The sequence below is a fragment of the Lithobates pipiens genome, unplaced genomic scaffold (assembly GCF_037356315.1).
Source record: "Lithobates pipiens isolate NorthernLeopardFrog02 unplaced genomic scaffold, aLitPip1_a1.2 Scaffold_22, whole genome shotgun sequence".
Lineage (NCBI taxonomy): Eukaryota > Metazoa > Chordata > Amphibia > Anura > Ranidae > Lithobates > Lithobates pipiens.
Genome location: NW_027507784.1, coordinates 203187767 through 203212153, shown reverse-complemented (window position 1 = coordinate 203212153; position 24387 = coordinate 203187767).

The window sequence follows — 24387 nt, the reverse complement described above, 5'->3', positions numbered from 1 at the left end:
GTGGTGGCACCAGCACCAGTGCCTAAGGCCCAATTTTTCTGCCCCTGTTTAACAGGGGCGTTTAAGTACAATTTTTGATGCAATGCTTTGCAGCAGGGCTAATTCCTGCAATAAAAGTAGAGTATATGGGAGAGGTTGCAGTGTGGTGGCACCAGCACCAGTGCCTAAGGCCCAATTTTTCTGCCCCTGTTTAACAGGGGCGTTTAAGTACAATTTTTGATGCAATGCTTTGCAGCAGGGCTAATTAATGCAATAAAACTAGAGTATATGGGAGAGGTTGCAGTGTGGTGGCACCAGCAGCAGTGCCTAAGGCCAAATTTTTCTGCCCCTGTTTAACAGGGACATGTAATTACAATTCTTGATATAATATTTCACAGGAGGGCCCCTTCCTGTGCCCACCCAGAGTAACGGTGAGGACTTATAGTGTTGTGGCACCAGCACCACAACCACCAAAGATCAATTTTTCTACCACTGTTCAACAATGGCATGTAATTACAATTCTTGATATAATCGTTCACAGCAGGGCGCTCCAGCGCCCACCAAGAGTCACTTTGAGGGCTTACAATGTTGTGGCAAAACCAACACCTTGTTCTGCCATTTCTGCAGAGCATATAGGGCAGGCCCCTACTTTCAAACATCCAATTTACAAACATCTCCTACTTGCAAACGGAAGGAGACAACAGCTAGGGAGATGAAAAAAGATGGACGACAAAACAAATTATACAGGGGTGATAACCCTTCCCTATGTTTTCCAAAAAGCTTAAAAATAGTTTTTTTGACTGGAGCTACACTTTAAAAATGTACCAGTTGAAAATTACAAACAGATTCAACTTAACACAACAAACCTCCACAGTCCCTGTCTTGTTTGCACCGCCTGTATACTGCTGTTCTGAGTATATAGGGCCTGGGGGCCACACGCATTTCCTTTTTTTAATATGGGTACAGGGTTCCCCTTAATATGCGTACAAGACCCAAATAGGCTGGTGATGGGCAGGGAGGGCTACCCATGCCATTTTTCTCAATGATTTTCAACCATATTGCAGGAACCAGATATAACATTAAAACCGCAAGCAGTTTTAAATGGTGTTATTTCCGTTTAATGTCATTTTGTGCAGGGACTGTTCTAAACACGGGAAACACGTGGCACTTCACAGGCATACTACAGACACCCCCCAGGCACCATATTTAAAGGAATATTTCACTTTTTTTTTCACTTTAATCGTCATTAAAATCAGTGCTCCCGCCAAAACGGCCATTTTTAAAAACATTTTAGGCATTGACCCATGTCCCCTGGGGCAGGAGCCAGGTCCCCAAACCCTTTTTAGGACAGTATCTTGCATATTAGCCGTTAAAATTAGCACTTTTAATTTCGAACGTTCGAGTCCCATAGACTTCAATGGGGTTCTAAAGGTAGTTCGAATTTGGGGTCTGTTCGAAAGTTCTGGTGCGAACCGAAACGGGGGGTGTTCGGCTCATCCCTACCTGTATTAGAGAACACCAGCAATAAAGGGTAGATACAGGTATATACCCTGCTTTGCTGGAGGCAGACAACACCAACTAACTCCTGCAGATGCATTTATTATAGAACATAAGCAATAAAGGGTGGATACAAGTGTATATTGTGCTGAAGGCACACAATGCCCACTTTAACTCCTGCAGATACCTCTATTAGAGAACACCAGCAATTAAGAGTAGATATAGGTGTATACTGTGCTGGAGGCACACAACACTCACTAACTCCTGCAGATGCCTGTATTAGAGAACACCAGCAATAAAGGGTAGATAAAGGTGTATACTATGCTTTGCTGGTGGCACACAACACCCACTAACTCCTGCAGATGCCTGTATTAGAGAACATCAGCAATAAAGGGTAGATACAGGTGTATACTGTGCTGGAGGCACACAACACCCACTAACTTCTGCAGATGCCTGTATTAGAGAACATCAGCAATAAAGGGTAGACACAAGTGTTATACTAGATATTAGAGAACACAAGCAACAAAGGGTAGATACAGGTGTATACTGTGCTGGAGGCACACAACACCCACTAGGTGAGAGAAAGAAAATAGATATGGTGCTATACCTTATTAAACTCTCTAAAAATGGATATCATAAAAATGTACAAATTTTCCAGCTTGCTGGCTAATAATTTTAAAATCCCGGATAGAACTAGATGAACTAAGTGATAAAATCAATAAATGATAAAGTGCTGGGAATAAATCAATATTAAATAGTGAATACAAAGTAAATATAAATTTTCCAGCGTGCTGGTTAATAAATTGAAATAAGGATGTAAAATCCACAATAAATTAAATAAATTAGATAGCTGAGATAAATGAATAAATGATTAGTACTATGTTACTAAAATACCATGAATCAATCAGTATTCAATAGTGCAATGCAAAAATACTTAAAGTGCCTGTGACTGTGATTATGGCGCAACCAGATAAATGGCCATAAAGGGGAACAACAAAACAAATTGTTCAAAATTATACAGGTGTGAACACAAGTGGAATAGTGAGTGTAAACACACTGTGTCAAATCTCAGAACCTGCCAAAATTTGCTAAATGAAATAAAAATAGAAAAAATAAATAAAAATAAGAATAAAGATTAAGTCCAGAAAGTGAAAAAAATCTTGCGGTGACAATTCAGATGTGAAAGTCCAATTGAATAAGGGTTAAAAATTAAAAATTAAAAATGAAATGAAAATTTGATGGTGAAAAAGGTCTTCTGTGTATAGGAGAGAAGTGGAGGGAGTGACTTCGCTATCCGTTCGCAGTGAACGTTTATGAATTTTGCTCTCACCAGAGATATGACCCCGTCCGGGGTGGATCAGCCTCCACAGTATAAGCCACTGTGTCGCTTCTTGGGCTGTCTCTGCTGTGATGCTGGGGAGATCCCTCGTTCCTCCGTGGGGATGTTGTACCTCGTTTTACATGTGATAGAAAAGAGGACTGGATCTCCTCATCTGAGCAGTATTTTCCGGAAAATACTGCTCAGATGAGGAGATCCAGTCCTCTTTTCTATCACATGTAAAACGAGGTACAACATCCCCACGGAGGAACGAGGGATCTCCCCAGCATCACAGCAGAGACAGCCCAAGAAGCGACACAGTGGCTTATACTGTGGAGGCTGATCCACCCCGGACGGGGTCATATCTCTGGTGAGAGCAAAATTCATAAACGTTCACTGCGAACGGATAGCGAAGTCACTCCCTCCACTTCTCTCCTATACACAGAAGACCTTTTTCACCATCAAATTTTCATTTCATTTTAAATTTTTAATTTTTAACACTTATTCAATTGGACTTTCACATCTGATTTGTCACCGCAAGATTTTTTTCACTTTCTGGACTTAATCTTTATTCTTATTTTTATTTATTTTTTCTATTTTTATTTCATTTTGCAAATTTTGGCAGGTTCTGAGATTCGACACAGTGTGTTTGCACTCACTATTCCACTTGTGTTCACACCTGTATAATTTTGAACAATTTGTTTTGTTGTTCCCCTTTATGGCCATTTATTTGGTTGCGCCATAATCACAGTCACAGGCACTTTGAGTATTTTTTGCATTGCACTATTGAATACTGATTGATTCATGGTATTTTAGTAACATAGTACTAATCATTTATTCATTTATTCATTTATCTCAGCTATCTAATTTATTAAATTTATTGTGGATTTTACATCCTTATTTCAATTTATTAACCAGCACGCTGGAAAATTTATATTTACTTTGTATTCACTATTTAATATTGATTGATTCCCAGCACTTTATCATTTATTGATTTTATCACTTAGTTCATCTAGTTCTATCCGGGATTTTAAAATTATTAGCCAGCAAGCTGGAAAATTTGTACATTTTTATGATATCCATTTTTAGCGAGTTTAATAAGGTATAGCACCATATCTATTTTCTTTCTCTCACCTATCTCACTGTTCCATCCATTTGGATGGAAACATAATAGAGGCTGCTCTTACCTACATCACATCATATACTCTCTGTATAACAAACTCCATAGCGCATCCTATCGCTTTGTTTTTTATACACAACACCCACAAACTCCTGCTGATGCCTGTATTAGAGAACACCAGCAACAAAGGGTAGATACAGGTGTATACTGTGCTTTGCTGGAGGCACACAACACCCACTAACTCCAGCAGATGCCTGTATTAGAGAACACCAGCAACAAAGGGTAGATACAGGTGTATACTGTGCTATGCTGGAGGCACACAACACCCACTAACTTCTGCAGATGCCTGTATTAGAGAACACCAGCAATAAAGGGTAGATACAGGTGAATACTGTGCTGGAGGCACACAACACCCACTAACTCCTGCAGATGCCTATATTAGAGAACATCAGCAATAAAGGGTAGATACAGGTGTATACTGTACTGGAGGCACACAACACCCACTAACTCCTGCTGATGCCTGTATTAGAGAACATCAGCAATAAAGGGTAGACACAAGTGTATACTGTGCTTTGCTGAAGGCACACAACACCCACTAACTCCAGCAGATGCCTGTATTAGAGAACACCAGCAACAAAGGGTAGATACAGGTGTATACTGTGCTATGCTGGAGGCACACAACACCCACTAACTTCTGCAGATGCCTGTATTAGAGAACACCAGCAATAAAGGGTAGATACAGGTGAATACTGTGCTGGAGGCACACAACACCCACTAACTCCTGCAGATGCCTGTATTAGAGAACATCAGCAATAAAGGGTAGATACAAGTGTATACTGTGCTTTGCTGGAGGCACACAACACCCACTAACTCCGGCAGATGCCTGTATTAGAGAACAGCAGCAACAAAGGGTAGATAAAGGTGTATACTGTGCTGGAGGCACACAACATCCACTAACTCCTGCAGATGCCTGTATTAGAGAACACCAGCAATAAATGGTAGATACATGTGTATACTGTACTTTGCAGGAGGCACACAACACCCACTAACTCCTGCAGATGCCTGTATTAGAGAACACCAGCAATAAAGGGTACATACAGGTATATACTGTGCTGTGCTGGAAGCATACAACACCCACTAAGGCCGCGTACACACGGGCGGACTGTTCGCCCAACTTTGTCCGCTGAACAGTGTTTGGGCGGACAGTCCGCTCGTGTGTGGGCTTTCAGCGGACAGTTTCAGCAGACAGTTGGACGGACAAGGTTTTTCGGAATTTCCGAAAAACTGTCCGCTGAAACCTTGTTTCAGCGAACAGTCCGCTCATGTGTAGGCTTGTTCGTCAAACAAAGTTGCGCGCATGCTCAGAAAGGATTTTCACGCCGAAAGCTATAATGCAGTGTATAGGACGTCGTATTTTTCGTCCCGTCGTACGTGCCGTTCACGTCATCGCGCACGGTTTCAGCAAACTGTTCGTTCGTCGTGTGTGGCCATGTCCGTCCATGCTAATTTTGAGCGGACTGTTTGCCGAAACTGTTGGACGGACAAAGTTGGGCGAACAGTCCGCGCGTGTGTACGCGGCCTAACTCCTGCAGATGCATTTATTATAGAACACAAACAATAAAGGGTAGATAGAAGTGTACATTGTGCTAAGGCACACAACACCCACTTTAACTCCTGCAGATGCCTGTATTATAGAACACAAGCAATAATGGGTAGATACAAGTATATACTGTGCTGTGCTAGAGGCACAGAACACCCACTAACTTCTACAGGTGCCTGTATTAGAGAACACCAGCAATAAAGGGTAGATACAGGTATATACTGTGCTGTACTGGAGGCATACAACACCAACTAACTTCTGCAGATTCCTATATTAGAGAACATCAGCAATAAAGGGTAGATACAGGTGTATACTGTGCTGGAGGCACACACCACCCACTTTAACTCCTGTAGATGCCTGTATTAGAGAACACCAGAAATAAAGGGTAGATTCAGGTATATACTGTGCTATGCTGGAGGCATACAACACCCACTAACTCCTGCAGATGCATTTATTATAGAACACAAGCAGTAAAGGGTAGATACAAGTGTATATTGTGCTGAAGGCACACAACACACACTTTAACTCCTGCAGATGCCTATATTAGAAAACACCAGCAATAAAGGGTAGATACAGGTGTATACTGTGCTTTGCTGGAGGCACACAACATCAACTAACTCCTGCTGATGCCTTTATTATAGAACACCAGCAATAAAGGGTAGATACAGGTGTATACTGTGCTTTGCTGGAGGCACACAACGCCCACTAACTCCGGCAGATGCCTGTATTAGAGAACACCAGCAATAAAGGATAGATACAGGTGTATACTGTGCTGGAAGCACAAAACGCCCACTAACTCCTGCTGATGCCTTTATTATAGAACACCAGCAATAAAGGGTTGATAAAGGTGTATACTGTGCTGGAGGCACAAACCACCCAATAACTCCTGCAGATGCCTGTATTAGAGAACAGCAGCAATAAAGGGTAGATAAAGGTATATACTGTGCTGTGCTGGAGGCAGGCAACATACACTAACTCCTGCAGATGCCTGTATTAGAGAACACCAGCGATAAATGGTGGATACAGGTGTATACTGTGCTGTGCTGGAGGCACACAAAAACCACTAACTCCTGCAGATGCATTTATTATAGAACACAAGCAATAAAGGGTAGATACCAGTGTATATTGTGCTGAAGGCACACAATACCCACTTTAACTCCTGCAGACACCTCTATTAGGGAACACCAACAATAAAGGGTGTATACTGTGCTGAAGGCACGCAATACCCACTTTAACTCCTGCAGATGCCTGTATTAGAGAACACCAGCAATAAAGGGTAGATACAGGTGTATACTTTGCTGGAGGCACACAACACCCACTAACTCCTGCTGATGCCTTTATTATAGAACACCAGCAATAAAGGGTTGATACAGGTTTATACTGTGCTGTAGGCACACACCACCCACTTTAACTCCTGCAGATGCCTTTATTAGAGAACACCAGAAATAAAGGGTAGATAGAGGTGTATACTGTGCTTTGCTGGAGGCACATAACACCAACTAACTCCTGCAGATGCCCGTATTAGAGAACACCAGCAATAAAGGGTAGATACAGGTGTATACTGTGCTTTGCTGGAGGAAAACAACACCCACTAACTCCTGCAGATGCCTGTATTAGAGAACACCAGCAATAAAGGGGAGATACAGGTGTATACTCTGATGGAGGCACACAACACCCACTAACTACTGCAGATGCCTGTATTAGAGAACACCAGCAATAAGGGGTAGATAGAGGTATATAATGTGCTGGAGGCACACAACACTCACTAACTCCTGCAGATGCATTTATTATAGAACACAAGCAATAAAGGGTAGATACAAGTGTATATTGTGCTGAAGGAACACGACACCCACTTTAACATTTGCAGATGCCTGTATTAGAGAACACCAGCAATAAAGGGTAGATACAGGTGTATACTATGCTTTGCTGGTGGCACACAACACCCACTAACTCCTGCAGATGCCTATATTAGAGAACACCAGCAATATAGGGTAGATACAGGTGTATACTGTGCTGGAGGCACACAACACCCACTAACTCCTGCTAATGCCTTTATTATAGAACACAAGCAATAAAGGGTAGATAGAGGTGTATACTATGCTTTGCTGGAGGCACACAACACCAACTAACTTCTGCAGATGCCTATATTAGAGAAGACCAGCAATAAAGGGGAGATACAGGTGTATACTGTGCTGGAGGCACACGCCACCCACTTTAACTCCTGCAGATGCCTATATTAGAGAACACCAGCAATAAAGGGTAGATACAGGTGTATACTGTGCTGGAGGCACACAACAATCACTAACTCCTGCAGATGCCTATATTAGAGAACACCAGCAATAAGGGTAGATACAGGTATTTGCTGTGCTGTGCTGGAGGCACACAATACCCACTAACTCCGGCAGCTGCATTTAATATAGAACACAAGCAATAAAGTGTAGATACAAGCGTATATAGTGCTGAAGGCACACAACACCCACTTTAACTCCTGCAGATGCCTGTATTAGAGAACACCAGCAATAAAGGGTAGATACAGATGTATACTGTGCTGGAGGCACACAACACCCACTAACTCCTGCTGATGCCTTTATTATAGAACACAAGCAATAAAGGGTAGATAAAAGTGTCTACTGTGCTGGAGGCACACAACGTCACTATCTCCTGCAGATGCCTGTATTAGCAATAAAGGGTAGATAAAGGTTTATACTGTGCTGGAGGCACACACCACCCACTTTAAATCCTGCAGATGCCTATATTAGAGAACAACAGCAATAAAGGGAAGATACAGGTTTATACTGTGCTTTGCAGGAGGCACATAACACCCACTAACTCCTGCAGATACCTATATTAGAGAACACCAGCAATAAAGGGGAGATACAGCTGTATACTGTGATGGAGGCACACAACACCCACTAACACCTGCAGATGCCTTTATTATAGAACACCAGCAATAAAGGGTAGATACAGGTGTATACTGTGCTGGAGGCACACAACGTCACTAACTCCTGCAGATGCCTGTATTAGAGAACACCAGCAATAAAGGGTAGATACACGTATATACTGTGCTGTGCTGGAGCCACACAACACCCACTAACTCCGGAAGATGCCTGTATTAGAGAACACCAGCAACAAAGTTTAGATACAGGTGTATACTGTGCTGGAGGCACACAACACCCACTAACTCCTGCAGATGCCTGTATTAGAGAACATTAGCAATAAAACATAGATACAGGTGTATACTGTGCTTTGCTGGAGGCACACAACACCCCCTAACTCCTGAAGATGCCCACATAAGAGAACACCAGCAACAAAGGGTAGATACAGGTGTATACTGTGCTGGAGGCACACAACACCCATTAACTCCGGAAGATGCCTGTATTAGAGAACACCAGCAACAAAGGGTAGATACAGGTGTATACTGTGCTTTGCTGGATGCACACAACACCCACTAACTCCGGCAGATGCCTATATTAGAGAACACCAGCAACAAAGGGTAGATACAGGTGTATACTATGCTGGAGGCACACAACACCCACTAACTTCTGCAGATGCCTGTATTAGAGAACACCAGCAATAATGGGTAGATACAGGTATATACTGTGCTGTACTGGAGGCACACAACACCCACTAACTCCTGCAGATGCACTTATTATAGAACACAAGCAATCAAGGGTAGATACAAGTGTATATTGTGCTGAAGGCACACGACGCCCGCTTTAACTCTTGCAGATACCTCTATTAAAGAACACCAGCAATAAAGGGTAGATACAGGTGTATACTGTGCTGGAGATACACAACACTCACTAACTGCTGCAGATGCCTCTATTAGAGAGCACCAGCAATAAAGGGTAGATACAGGTATATACTGTGCTGTGCTGGAGGCACACAACATCCACTAACTTCTGCGTATGCCTGTATTAGAGAACACCAGCAATAAAGGGTAGATACAGGTGTATACTGTGCTGGAGGCACACAACACTCACTAACTCCTGCAGATGCCTCTATTAGAGAACACCAGCAATAAAGGGTAGATACAGGTGTATAATATGCTTTGCTGGAGCCACACAACACCCACTAACTCCTCCTGAATCTGATGCCTTTATTATAGAACACCAGCAATAAAGGGTAGATACAAGTGTATACTGTGCTTTTCTGGAGGCACACAACACCCACTAATTCCTGCAGATGCCTGTATTAGAGAACAAAAGCAATAAAGGGTAGATAAAGGTATATACTGTGCTGTGCTGGAGGCACACAACACCCACTAACTCCTGCAGATGCATTTATTATAGAACATAAGCAATAAAGGGTTGATACAAGTGTATATTGTGCTGAAGGCACACAACGCCCACTTTAACTCCTGCAGATACCTCTATTAGAGAACACCAGCAATAAAGGGTATATATATTGTTATACTGTGCTGGTGGCACACAACACTCACTAACTCCTGCAGATGCCTGTATTAGAGAACACCAGCAATAAAGGGTAGATACAGGTGTATACTAGGCTTTGCTGGTGGCACACAACACCCACTAACTCCTGCAGATGCATATATTAGAGAACACCAGCAATATAGGGTAGATACAGGTGTATACTGTGCTGGAGGCACACAACACCCACTAACTCCTGCTGATGCCTTTTGTTGGAATCAGACAGGAATTTATTATTATACATCTACACAGCTGTTTGTACAGCTGAACTCAGCCATATGGATGCCAGGCAGTTTCACATGTTTAAAAGCAAGGAATGTGACACAATTTGAATAGCAGAATGAGTTCTATTCAGCCCACCTGGAATGTACTGAACTTCAAAGATGATATGGTGCCGGCTTGTCTGCAAGAACAGAGGACAGCTGGTGGGGCGTCCGAGATCAAGCCACAAGATAGCAATCCAGTCGGAGCAGTTGCAATTCATGGGGAAACACTGCCCCCCAGAGGCCAAGTATGGCAGGACTGTTAGCCTGGGGGAGGAGACGCCCCAGAGACGCTGATTGGTCTACGGGAAAGAGTAGGATGGGCTATGGGGTGTGGTATGGCTGAGGTATGTTTGACAAAAAGGGTTGCGACCTGAGCTCTTTCTCTTTATTCCATCATGAGGCGTAGCTGCGAAGGTCAGATAAGTATGGCTTATATTGTACTTTGATTGTATGCTATGTATTATTGTAACTTCTATTGATACCTTATGCACGCTGTATTATTTCCTTGGGAAATAAAGGAGATTTAATTGACCTTAGACCGTGTATTGATTTCATAGCCAAGGGTGGTAGCATTGTGGTATTAACAATAACATGTGCTTGGCGTAATAGATTAATAGATTAGCTAAACTATAGGGACTAGCAAAGGAATACATAACTGATATAATAAGAATAGAGTGAATTGATCAGTTACTTCATTTGGCACCCCAGAAGGCGTGTAAAACGTATTTTTACACATAATCCACAAAAATCTAAAGTATTTTTGTTTGAGTCCCTGTAAGCACAGATGCTCAGACACCCAGAACTGAAAGTCATCTCTAGTGTGGACAATATTGGCGCTAGCTCGCGAATTCTGAAACCACGCTTGGATGTGCAGGAAAATTCTGTGAGATATTTCACTGGTATAAACGCACGCGTAAAACCTGGTGAGAACTGTGACTGATATATATATATATGTACGTATTGTTGTGTTTGCAAACTTGTAACCAGAGGGCAAATTGGCACACTGGCGAGATAAGGGACTGATCATCCCTGGTTATGTGATATAACCGCAGATTGACAGGATAAATCATACAATTTTGAGGGAAAAGTGGAAATATCCACGTGATTGTGAAAAAAACTTTCTGTCCCAATAGAAATTCCCTATGACCTGCTATCATATAGGAGGGCATTGAATAAGAGTGTGTTCTCCTAAAGAAATTCGTGGGTAAACGGATTTGTATTTCTTTTTTTTGTTTTTTGTTGTCTGTATTTGGAGTGGGACTACAGGTCAAAGCTAGCTTCTAAACAGCTTCATCTGTGTATTTGGGTGTTTGGTATCTGTTTGTTTAGTGTATTGCTAATGCACAGTGTTGGTTAGAGAGCGGCAGGAATTACCATACATCTTTGAGGAAAAAGGAAAAGTGGAGGAAGTATAGGTTTTTATTTCTACACACGTGAGAGTGAAATAGCTCTGGTCCAATAAAACCAAGGCATTGATTAAGAGTGTGCCTTGTGTCTTGTATGCTGTAGAACCACAAGTCACTGGAAATTTAAACGGTTCGTATCTATTTTTTTTTTTTTTTGTTCGTTTGTTGGTAGGAATCTGTCTTTGTGGGGGTTATATAGTTGTTTGTCTATTGTATAAGCAACTGGTGGAGCAACCTGGTGTGGATAGGCTAATTAGCATATCAATGGAAGCCATTGAAGGTTTCATTAGCAAGCATGGTGGGATTAGATTTCAATTTACTCACGAAAGTAAATTAACATATCAGTTTAATAAACTTTTAAAACAATGTAATACACATAACAGTCGCATATTTAATAAATCAAAAAAAGGCAGGAAACAGAGAATGGCCAATGCCTTATGCATGTTATTGAGAATGAAAGAAATTGCGGAACAAAAAGAATTAGAATGGTTTGCTGATAGAGAAAAAGTGATGGAACAGGTAAGTGATATATCAATGAGGATTGAAAAGGCTGATGCGGATGCTTGTAGTCGGATTAAACAATTAGTGGCTGAGAAATGTGTATTGCAACAGAGATTAGATGAATTAGAACAAACGTGTAAATTAAGAGAAAGTTGCATTGCCTCTTTGAATCAAAGGGAGGCTGAGAATTTGCAGGTTATCACAAGGCTTAAGGCACAAGCAGCCATAATGGAATTATCCTCCAAGTGTGCAATAGTGGAGGTACCCTCCACACATGCTCAGTGTATAGAAAAGCTAGAAGTGAAGTATGAAGAAAACCCGTATGCTATTATCACTGCAAATGATAGTACTGTGATGGGAATCGATGTGAAAGAAGCAAATAAAGGTGGGATAACTGCACTTGAAATTGACTCAGGAGTTGACACTTCGGATGACTCCTCAGACAACGAAAGTGTAAAGTCCGTTCATTCCAATCGCAGTAATATTATCCAGCAATGTGGGTTTCCAGCGCCATATGCTAAAAAAATGGCCTATGCAGGGAAACCAGAACTAAAATGTTTTTTGTGTAAAAGGGGGGGTCACACTTCAAAATATTGTCGGGCGGCGAATAATGATATCGAAAGGAAATTATACCCGAAAACGACCCCAAGGCTTCAGGTGTGTTATTCAGCAAGGTGGGGTAGCCATCCAAAGCATGGGACCCATAGTAATCAAACCCATTTCCCATGTAAAACGCAAATGCGGGGTCTACAAACTAAAAAGCAATATGTAGGACAGTTGCTTAGAGTCAAAATGGAGATAGACGCATGGTTACTCAAATATAGCACTGGGGGAAACAATGTTAGCAGAACTTAGTGAGCTGCAAGCATGGTAAGAATATTCTGGTCAATGTTTCCCGGCTATGAAAAAGGTTTGATGTAAGTTTCAAGTTCAGAATATGATAGAGGACCTGGATATAGATATACATTTTTTTTGTTTTGTACTTTTAGGGATAAACACCTGAATTGGTATTGTGGTTTTTCTTTTGTGTGGTTAAAAGATGTTTCTGTTATGAGTTTTTTCTTATCTTGTGTTTCTTTACTCTTCTCTTATTGTCAGTCTTTGTAAACTTTTCCTGAGTAATATCCAATACTGCTGATTAACATAAGAATTGTGTGTAATCACTTGTGTGTCCCTTTTTCCAGAGACCAGGAAGAAGTTAAACTGGTTCGTATACTAACATTTGCATTTGTTTGCAGGTCTGTCAAAGTGAGAACAACAGTGGTAAAATATATGAACATGGGTTAGGTTATTGTAAATGCATAATCGATTATCACATGGTACCATGAGCTCATTAGTTAGTAATTGTTTGCAAACAATGAAAAATAATAGTACTAAAAAGAGTTACAAATGAAGCTAAAATGTTGTGATGATACATATGCTTTGTTGTGTTTTTCGTTTTCCCCATTAACTAATTGTATTTCAGATTGGAATAAGCACTCTCTGCAGGAGAAAAGTCCATGGATGTTGTCAACTAAAAGTTGAGTGTTTGTCATTGTTGTATGATGGTTGTCTTGTCGTATGATGGTTGTCTTGTCATGTTATTTGTGTGATCATGGCCAGATTTTTAAGTTTTTTACATTTTTTTTTTAGTTAATTTTGTTTTTTTTTTCTCAAATTTTTTGTTTTTGATATTGGTTTAGTCCTCTATTTTAGTTATATTTTTATTCAGGTGGAAAAGTAGTAGGTCTAATCCACCTGAAAGGGGGGGAATTGACAATGCCCTCAATTAGAACCAGTCACCTGAAAAGGGGTAGTGCATACATCGTAAAGATACAGATAGATGCATTGTTTTTTATCAGATATTGTGGATAAGAATTTGATACTGCTCTTGTTTTTCATTTCCAGAATCCAAGTGGAGCGAGAATTGGAGAGGCTTCTGGAACATGGATGACAGATGATCATCTGGTTGGCAGTTTGTCTGTGCCACACCATACCACAAATTAGTTCCGATAAACATCAGGAGAGAAGGAAAACTGAAAGATTCAGATTAATACCTGTTTTTTTCGTATGGACAATTTGGTGCTAATGCTGAATCTGAAAGACTGTGCCTAGCAAGAGAACTTGTGAAATATTTTTGCTGAAGTCTCTCCTGATGAATGCAAACATGTTATTTATACATGTGCAATGGGTTGGAGGTTGGGGAAGAGTTATGACACATCCAATCCGTCAAAACATGAAAATGTGAAATATGTGTTTTTTTGTTGGAAGGAGGAATTGAAAGAAGAAAGGTTTTAATGTATTACATGTATTGGTGTAACGGAGTTAATATGGTGCAGGTACCCAGGAGGCATACTGGCGCTTATGCATAATAAGGTAGCTGTGGATCAGACTAAAGGGTGCCAGGTGACACATCAATGGGGGAAAACTTCCTCGTAGGGGTGGTGTCTCAATCCTAGCGGTCCTAGAGAGAAGCTTTCGGTTACAGGACATGCGGGACACCAGAACTAGACATGAGGAAGATACGCCCGGTTGGTGTCTCACCTGAGAGGTTGAAACCCTGCACAGATAATGCCAGTAAATATAAATACAGAAAAAATCAGCGCAGTACAACCCCTTTACGAAAAGCTGCTGAACACCAAGGATCAATTACCAAATCCCAAAATACAATATATCAAACAGATGGTACAGCGCTCTAACTAAAATAAAATGATTACTAACATATTAAAATTAATAAAAAGTCCAAAGATAGCTTTTGAGTCAAAAAGTCCACGTGAGGAATCTTCAGTGGTATACAATCAGTTCATGCATAAAGTGACTGCATGAGTTAAATATCAACTCATCCAATCGCTGTACTCCTCTCCGACAATATCCGACCGATTCACAAACGAAAACACAGCGGTCCGCTGATGAAGTCCCGCCCATAGGGACGTAACGTACGGACGGAGATCACGTGACGTCACCCGCGGTCATTGATCATTTTAAAGATCATATGAAGCTTCGTTATTGTAAGTGTGTTTTTTATGTATATTCATCATTAAAACGTTTTTCTATGGAGAGCACTATGGCCTGTCTTTCTATCCACATGGTCTGAGGAATTGTGAATACTGCTATATACCGATCCAGTGTGGGTATTCCACGAACGTGTCAGTTCATTTGACTCTGAATAGGAGAAAGCTGTGTTTTCGTTTGTGAATCGGTCGGATATTGTCGGAGAGGAGTACAGCGATTGGATGAGTTGATATTTAAGTGCATACGACCCTCTGTAATTTAAAGGGTCCATACGATGAGGTGAGCAGCCAATTTTACCATTGGTGGTGGTCCCCCCCTTGGCACTAAGTCACTTTATGCATGAACTGATTGTATACCACTGAAGATTCCTCACGTGGACTTTTTGACTCAAAAGCTATCTTTGGACTTTTTATTAATTTTAATATGTTAGTAATCATTTTATTTTAGTTAGAGCGCTGTACCATCTGTTTGATATAATGCCAGTAAATACACACAGGAGCATGCTCCGTTAAAATAAAGGGAACAAACGCTGGCTACCAGGGTACAGTAGGACTTCACCACATGGTGCTGCAACATCTCATGGTGGTTGACAAAAACCTATCACCCTATATGTGCTGAGTATACACTGAATCAGGTGCGGTTATTGTACCAGTGACTTACTCCCAGAGATGAGAATGAAGTCCATGCAGGATGCTTATTTCTGAGGAGTAACCCGAAAGAGGAGGGATGTATTCAGCACTATATTGGGGGGGAACAATAGCTGGGATGGGTGTTATTAATGGAGGGGACATCGGCCTCCTGAGGAACAAACTCACAGCCATAGCTTCAGAGAAGGAGCGTGACTTTGTTACCCTGGGAGATTGGTGGCATCCTTGATAACATTCAATGAAGTCACAGAAACACTCAGGTTAGAGTGGCTCCGGATTTTGTCAACCATGTTGAGAGGTTGGTAGGGAGGACAGAAACCTGTCATTGGCTCTGGCGCGCACTCTGTGGCAGGTGGAAATATCAGCCAACATCAAGCTGATTGTACTGTCTCTGTATGAGGGGCAGTGGCCTGATGAGTTAGCATCACCGCTCAGTAAGATTTTGCCAAAACACGTTGCTTACACTAATCCAAAGTAGTGGTCGAATGCCTGTATGGGTGGTACTAAGTTGGATTGTGAAAGGTGTTATGCTGTACGTTCTCATATACAGAAGTGCAGACTTGGTCTGTATATTTGGTGGCATCAATGGGCTTACTGACTGGGGACTCTATCTTGTTGCATTTGAGGCTATATCACACATGTGATCAGAGAAGATGAACGCTGGAGGCAGGTTGATATTTCCCTTTGTCGGAAGCATGACCATGATGTCCTTTGTAGGCCAGGTCAATACATGGGGATGAACGAATAATGTTGGGAAGTTATTTCTCTCTGTATCCTGGATGGAGAGGTCATTGCTGGGAAGAAGGCACCCAGGTATTATTTAGGACATAGGCGAGTTTTTGTTTCTTTGTCCTAAAGAATACCGGTGTAGTGTTAGTCATGGGACTCGAGGGTTCCTTGAACCTAACCGTAGGTAGAGGTGCATGGTACACAATGGGCATGATCTCTGAAATCCAGGCACAGGGGTGGAATTGTGTGGGTTTGGTAATTGTTGTAAACTTATATGTGTAGTTAAGCGATATTTATCTAGAAGGGTCTCCCATTTGTCTATGCAAGTTGAGGGACGATTTGACGGTGAGCTCTCTGTGTACAAATTGGAGACGTTGCTGCCAAGTCAGAGCCCTGCAACGCCGCTGCGAGCAAGCCTGCCTAATCCCGACCCGTAGTTACAGTAAAAGGTTATAGGAGGTTGGGAGCGGGGTGCGTAATACATATATATATATATATATTATGGTAATAAGTTGATTTATGTTTGTGGTAGAGTGTGACCTATGGGTATTGTAGGCTAGTAATATGGGCAAGAAAGGCCCTCCTCAAGACTCTGGGTCTGAAAGCTGGGTGATATGTTGCTCTGAATGGGTGCTGGTGAATGGTGAATGAATGGACACCCCTTGCCTGTACTGCCGTCCTGAAGATACCCAAGATACAGAATGGTGACATGGAAGCTGTCGCTGAAGAGTGGTGGAGATGTGTCACTCAGTGGCAAAGCGGCACGTGTTGGGAAACATCACATGGTAAACATTTATGGACTGCTCCATAGGACCTGCTTCTGCACACGTTGAAAACACAGCGTGGTAAGACAATTGTGTACTGTTCCATGAGAGATGTCTCTGGAGCGCTCGTTGAAAACAACCATGCGTTACACAAGCTAAGGACTGTGCTACAGGTACTGGTTCGGAAGCACATGTTGGGGAACCACACACGCTAAGACAGTTATGGATTGTTCAAAAGGAGCCGTGTCTGAAGAAGGGTGGTATGCGCCTTTTAGGCGCAAAGCGGAATATGTTGGAATCAGACAGGAATTTATTATTATACATCTACACAGCTGTTTGTACAGCCGAACTCAGCCATATGGATGCCAGGCAGTTTCACATGTTTAAAAGCAAGGAATGTGACACAATTTGAATAGCAGAATGAGTTCTATTCAGCCCACCTGGAATGTACTGAACTTCAAAGATGATATGGCACCGGCTTGTCTGCAAGAACAGAGGACAGCTGGTGGGGCGTCCGAGATCAAGCCACAAGATAGCAATCCAGTCGGAGCAGTTGCAATTCATGGGCAAACACTGCCCCCCAGAGGCCAAGTATGGCAGGACTGTTAGCCTGGGGGAGGAGACGCCCCAGAGACGCTGATTGGTCTACGGGAAAGAGTAGGATGGGCTATGGGGTGTGGTATGGCTGAGGTATGTTTGACAAAAAGGGTTGCGACCTGAGCTCTTTCTCTTTATTCCATCATGAGGCGTAGCTGCGAAGGTCGGATAAGTATGGCTTATATTGTACTTTGATTGTATGCTATGTATTATTGTAACTTCTATTGATACCTTATGCACGCTGTATTATTTCCTTGGGAAATAAAGGAGATTTAATTGACCTTAGACCGTGTATTGATTTCATAGCCAAGGGTGGTAGCATTGTGGTATTAACAATAACATGTGCTTGGCGTAATAGATTGATAGATTAGCTAAACTATAGGGACTAGCAAAGGAATACATAACTGATAATAGTAGTACAAGAGTGAATTGATCAGTTACTTCACCTTTATTATAGAAAACAAGCAATAAAGGGTAGATAGAGGTGTATACTATGCTTTGCTGGAGGCACACAACACCAACTAACTTCTGCAGATGCCTATATTAGAGAACACCAGCAATAAAGGGTAGATACAGGTGTATACTGTGCTGGAGGCACACTCCACCCACTTTAACTCCGGAAGATGCCTGTATTAGAGAACACCAGCAACACAGTTTTGATACAGGTGTATACTGTGCTGGAGGCACACAACACCCACTAACTCCTGCAGATGCCTGTATTAGAGAACATCAGAAATAAAACGTAGATACAGGTGTATACTGTGCTTTGCTGGAGGCACACAACACCCAGTAACTCCTGCAGATGCCCGCATAAGAGAACACCAGCAATAAAGGGTAGATACAGGTGTATACTGTGCTGGAGCCACACAACACCCACTAACTCCTGCAGATACCTGTATTAGAGAACGTCAGCAATAAAGGGTAGATACAGGTGTATACTGTGCTTTGCTGGAGGCACACAACACCCACTAACTCCGGCAGATGCCTATATTAGAGAACACCAGCAACAAAGGATAGATACAGGTGTATACTGTGCTGGAGGCACACAACACCCACTAACTCCTGCAGATGCCTATATTAGAGAACATCAGCAATAAAGGGTAAATACAGGTGTATACTGTGCTGGAGGCACACAACACCCACTAACTCCTGCAGATGCCTGTATTAGAGAACATCAGCAATAAAGGGTAGATACAGGTGTATACTGTGCTGTGCTGGAGGCACACAACATCCACTAACTTCTGCATATGCCTGTTTTAGAGAACACCAGCAATAAAGGGTAGATACAGGTGTATACTGTGCTGGAGGCACACAACACTCACTAACTCCTGCAGATGCCTCTATTAGAGAACACCAGCAATAAAGGGTAGATACAGATGTATAATATGCTTTGCTGGAGCCACACAACACCCACTAACTCCTCCTGAATCTGATGCCTTTATTATAGAACACCAGCAATAAAGGGTAGATACAAGTGTATACTGTGCTTTGCTGAAGGCACACAACACCCACTAACTCCTGCAGATGCCTGTATTAGAGAACAAAAGCAATAAAGGGGAGATACAGGTGTATACTGTGCTGGAGGCACACACCACCCACTTTAACTCCGGAAGATGCCTTTATTAGAGAACACCAGCAACAAAGTATTGATACAGGTGTATACTGTGCTGGAGGCACACAACACCCACTAACTCCTGCAGATGCCTGTATTAGAGAACATCAGAAATAAAATGTAGATACAGGTGTATACTGTGCTTTGCTGGAGGCACACAACACCCAGTAACTCCTGCAGATGCCCGCATAAGAGAACACCAGCAATAAAGGGTAGATACAGGTGTATACTGTGCTGGAGGCACACAACACCTACTAACTCCTGCAGATGCCTATATTAGAGAACATCAGCAATAAAGGGTAGATACAGGTGTATACTGTGCTTTGCTGGAGGCACACAACACCCACTAACTCCGGCAGATGCCTATATTAGAGAACACAAGCAACAAAGGGTAGATACAGGTGTATACTGTGCTGGAGGCACACAACACCCTCTAACTCCTGCAGATGCCTATATAAGAGAACATCAGCAATAAAGGGTAAATACAGGTGTATACTGTGCTGGAGGCACACAACACCCACTAACTCCTGCAGATGCCTCTATTAGAGAACATCAGCAATAAAGGGTAGATACAAGTGTATACTGTGCTTTGCTGGAGGCACACAACACCCACTAACTCCAGCAGATGTCTATATTAGAGAACACCAGCAACAAAGGGTAGATACAGGTGTATACTGTGCTGGAGGCACACAGCACCCACTAACTCCTGCAGATGCCTATATTAGAGAACATCAGCAATATATGGTAGATACAGGTGTATACTGTGCTGAAGGCACACAACACCCACTAACTCCTGCAGATGCCTATATTAGAGAACATCAGCAATAAAGGGTAGATACAAGTGTATATTGTGCTGAAGGCACACAACACACACTTTAACTCCTGCAGATGCCTATATTAGAAACACCAGCAATAAAGGGTAGATACAGGTTTATACTGTGCTGGAGGCACACAACACCCACTAACTCCTGCAGATGCCTGTATTAGAGAACATAAGCAATAAAGGGTAGATACAGGTGTAAACTGTGCTTTGCTGGAGGCACACAACACCCTCTAACTTCGGCAGATGCCTCTATTAGAGAACACCAGCAATAAAGGGTAGATACAGGTGTATACTGTGCTTTGCTGGAGGCACACAACATCCACTAACTCCGGCAGATGCCTGTATTAGAGAACACCAGCAATAAAGGGTAGATATAGGTGTATACTGTGCTGTGCTGGAGGCACATAACACCAACTAACTTCTGCAGATGCCTATATTAGAGAACACCAGCAATAAAGGGTAGATACAGGTTTATACTGTGCTGGAGGCACACAACACCCACTAACTCCTGCAGATGCCTGTATTAGAGAACATCAGCAATAAAGGGTAGATACAAGTGTATATTGTGCTGAAGGCACACAACACACACTTTAACTCCTGCAGATGCCTATATTAGAAACACCAGCAATAAAGGGTAGATACAGGTTTATACTGTGCTGGAGGCACACAACACCCACTAACTCCTGCAGATGCCTGTATTAGAGAACATAAGCAATAAAGGGTAGATACAGGTGTATACTGTGCTTTGCTGGAGGCACACAACACCCTCTAACTTCGGCAGATGCCTCTATTAGAGAACACCAGCTATAAAGGGTAGATACAGGTGTATACTGTGCTTTGCTGGAGGCACACAACATCCACTAACTCCGGCAGATGCCTGTATTAGAGAACACCAGCAATAAAGGGTAGATATAGGTGTATACTGTGCTGTGCTGGAGGCACATAACACCAACTAACTTCTGCAGATGCCTATATTAGAGAACACCAGCAATAAAGGGTAGATACAGGTGTATACTGTGCTGGAGGCACACACCACCCACTTTAACTCCTGCAGATGCCTGTATTAGAGAACACCAGCAATAAAGGGTAGATAAAGGTATATACTGTGCTATGCTGGAGGCATACAACACCCACTAACTCCTGCAGATGCATTTATTATAGAACAAAAGCAATAAAGGGTAGATACAAGCGTATATTGTGCTGAAGGCACACAACACACACTTTAACTCCTGCAGATGCCTATATTAGAAAACACCAGCAATAAAGGGTAGATACAGGTGTATACTGTGCTTTGCTGGAGGCACACAACATCCACTAACTCCTGCTGATGCCTTTATTATAGAACACCAGCAATAAAGGGTAGATACAGGTGTATACTATGCTTTGCTGGTGGCACACAACACCCACTAACTTCTGAAGATGCCTGTATTAGAGAACATCAGCAATAAAGGGTAGACACAAGTGTATACTGTGCTTTGCTGAAGGCACACCACACCCACTAACTCTGGCAGATGCCTATATTAGAGAACACAAGCAACAAAGGGTAGATACAGGTTTATACTGTGCTGGAGGCACACAACATCCACCAACGCCTGCAGATGCCTGTATTAGAGAACATAAGCAATAAAGGGTATATACAGGTGTATACTGTGCTTTGCTGGAGGCACACAACACCCTCTAACTCCGGCAGATGCCTCTATTAGAGAAAACCAGCAATAAAGGGTAGATACAGGTGTATACTGTGCTGTGCTGGAGGCACACAACACCAACAAACTTCTGCAGATGCCTATATTAGAGAACCCCAGCAATAAAGGGTAGATACAGGTGTATACTGTGCTGGAGGCATACAACACACACTAACTCCTGCAGATGCCTGTATTAGAGAACACCAGCAATAAAGGGTAGATACAGGTATATACTGTGCTGTGCTGGAGGCACACACCACCTACTTTAACTCCTGCAGATGCCTGTATTAGAGAACACCAGCAATAAATGGTAGATACAGGTTTATACTGTGCTGGAGGCATACAACACACACTAACTCCTGCAGATGCCTGTATTAGAGAACACCAGCAATAAAGGGTAGATACAGGTATATACTGTGCTGTGCTGGAGGCACACAGCACCCACTAACTCCTGCAGATGCCTATATTAGAGAGCACCAGAAATATAGGGTAGATACAGGTGTATACTGTGCTGGACGCACACAACACTCACTAACTCCTGCTGATGCCCTTTATTATAGAACACCAGCAATAAAGGGTAGATACAGGTGTATACTGGGCTGGAGGCACACACTACCTACTTCAACTCCTGCAGATGCCTATATTAGAGGACACCAGCAACAAAAGTTAGATACAGGTGTATACTATGCTGGAGGCACACACCACCCAATAACTCCTGCAGATGCCTATATTAGAGAGCACCAGCAATAAAGGGTAGATACAGGTATATACTGTATTGTGCTGGAGGCACACAACATACACTAACTTCTAAAGATGCCTGTATTAGAGAACACCAGCAATAAAGGGTAGATACAGGTTTATACTGTGCTGGGGGCACACAATACTCACTAACTCCTGCAGATGCCTGTATTAGAGAACACCAGCAATAAAGGGTAGATACTGGTATATAATATGCTTTACTGGTGGCACACAACACCCACTAACTCCTGCAGATGCCTATATTAGAGAGCACCGGCAATATAGGTTAGATACAGGTGTATACTGTGCTGGACGCACACAACACTCACTAACTCCTGCTGATGCCCTTTATTATAGAACACCAGCAATAAAGGGTAGATACAGGTGTATACTGGGCTGGAGGCACACACTACCTACTTCAACTCCTGCAGATGCCTATATTAGAGGACACCAGCAACAAAAGTTAGATACAGGTGTATACTATGCTGGAGGCACACACCACCCAATAACTCCTGCAGATGCCTATATTAGAGAGCACCAGCAATAAAGGGTAGATACAGGTATATACTGTATTGTGCTGGAGGCACACAACATACACTAACTTCTAAAGATGCCTGTATTAGAGAACACCAGCAATAATGGTAGATACAGGTTTATACTGTGCTGGGGGCACACAACACTCACTAACTCCTGCAGATGCCTGTATTAGAGAACACCAGCAATAAAGGGTAGATACTGGTATATAATATGCTTTACTGGTGGCACACAACACCCACTAACTCCTGCAGATGCCTATATTAGAGAGCACCGGCAATATAGGGTAGATACAGGTGTATACTGTGCTGGACGCACACAACACCCACTAACTCCTGCTGATGCCCTTTATTATAGAACACCAGCAATAAAGGGTAGATACAGGTGTATACTGTGCCTTGCTGGAGGCACACAACACCCACTAACTCCTACAGATGCCTGTAATAGAGAACGCCAGCAATAAAGAGTAGATACAGGTTTATACTGTGCTGGAGGCACACAACACCCACTAACTCCTGCAGATGCCTGTAATAGAGAACATAAGCAATAAAGTGTAGATACAGGTGTATACTTTGCTTTTCTGGAGGCACACAACACCCTCTAACTCCGGCAGATGCCTCTATTAGAGAACACCAGCAATAAAGGGTAGATACAGGTGTATACTGTGCTGTAGGAACACAACACCCACTAACTCCTGCAGATGAATTTGTTATAGATCACAAGCAATAAAGGTTAGATACAAGTGTATACTGTGCTTTTCTGGAGGCACACAACACCCACTAACTCCTGCAGATGCCTGTATTAGAGAACATCAGCAATAAAGGGTAGATACAGGAGTGTACTGTGCTGTGCTGGAGGCACACAACACCCACTAACTCCTGCAGATGCATTTATTATAGAACATAAGCAATAAAGGGTAGATACAAGTGTATATTGTGCTGAAGGCACACAACACCCACTTTAACTCCTGCAGATACCTCTATTAGAGAACACCAGCAATAAAGGGGATATATATGTGTATACTGTGCTGGTGGCACACAACACTCTCTAACTCCTGCAGATGCTTGTATTAGAGAACACCAGCAATAAAGGGCAGATACAGGTGTATAATATGCTTTGCTGGTGGCACACAACACCCACTAACTCCTGC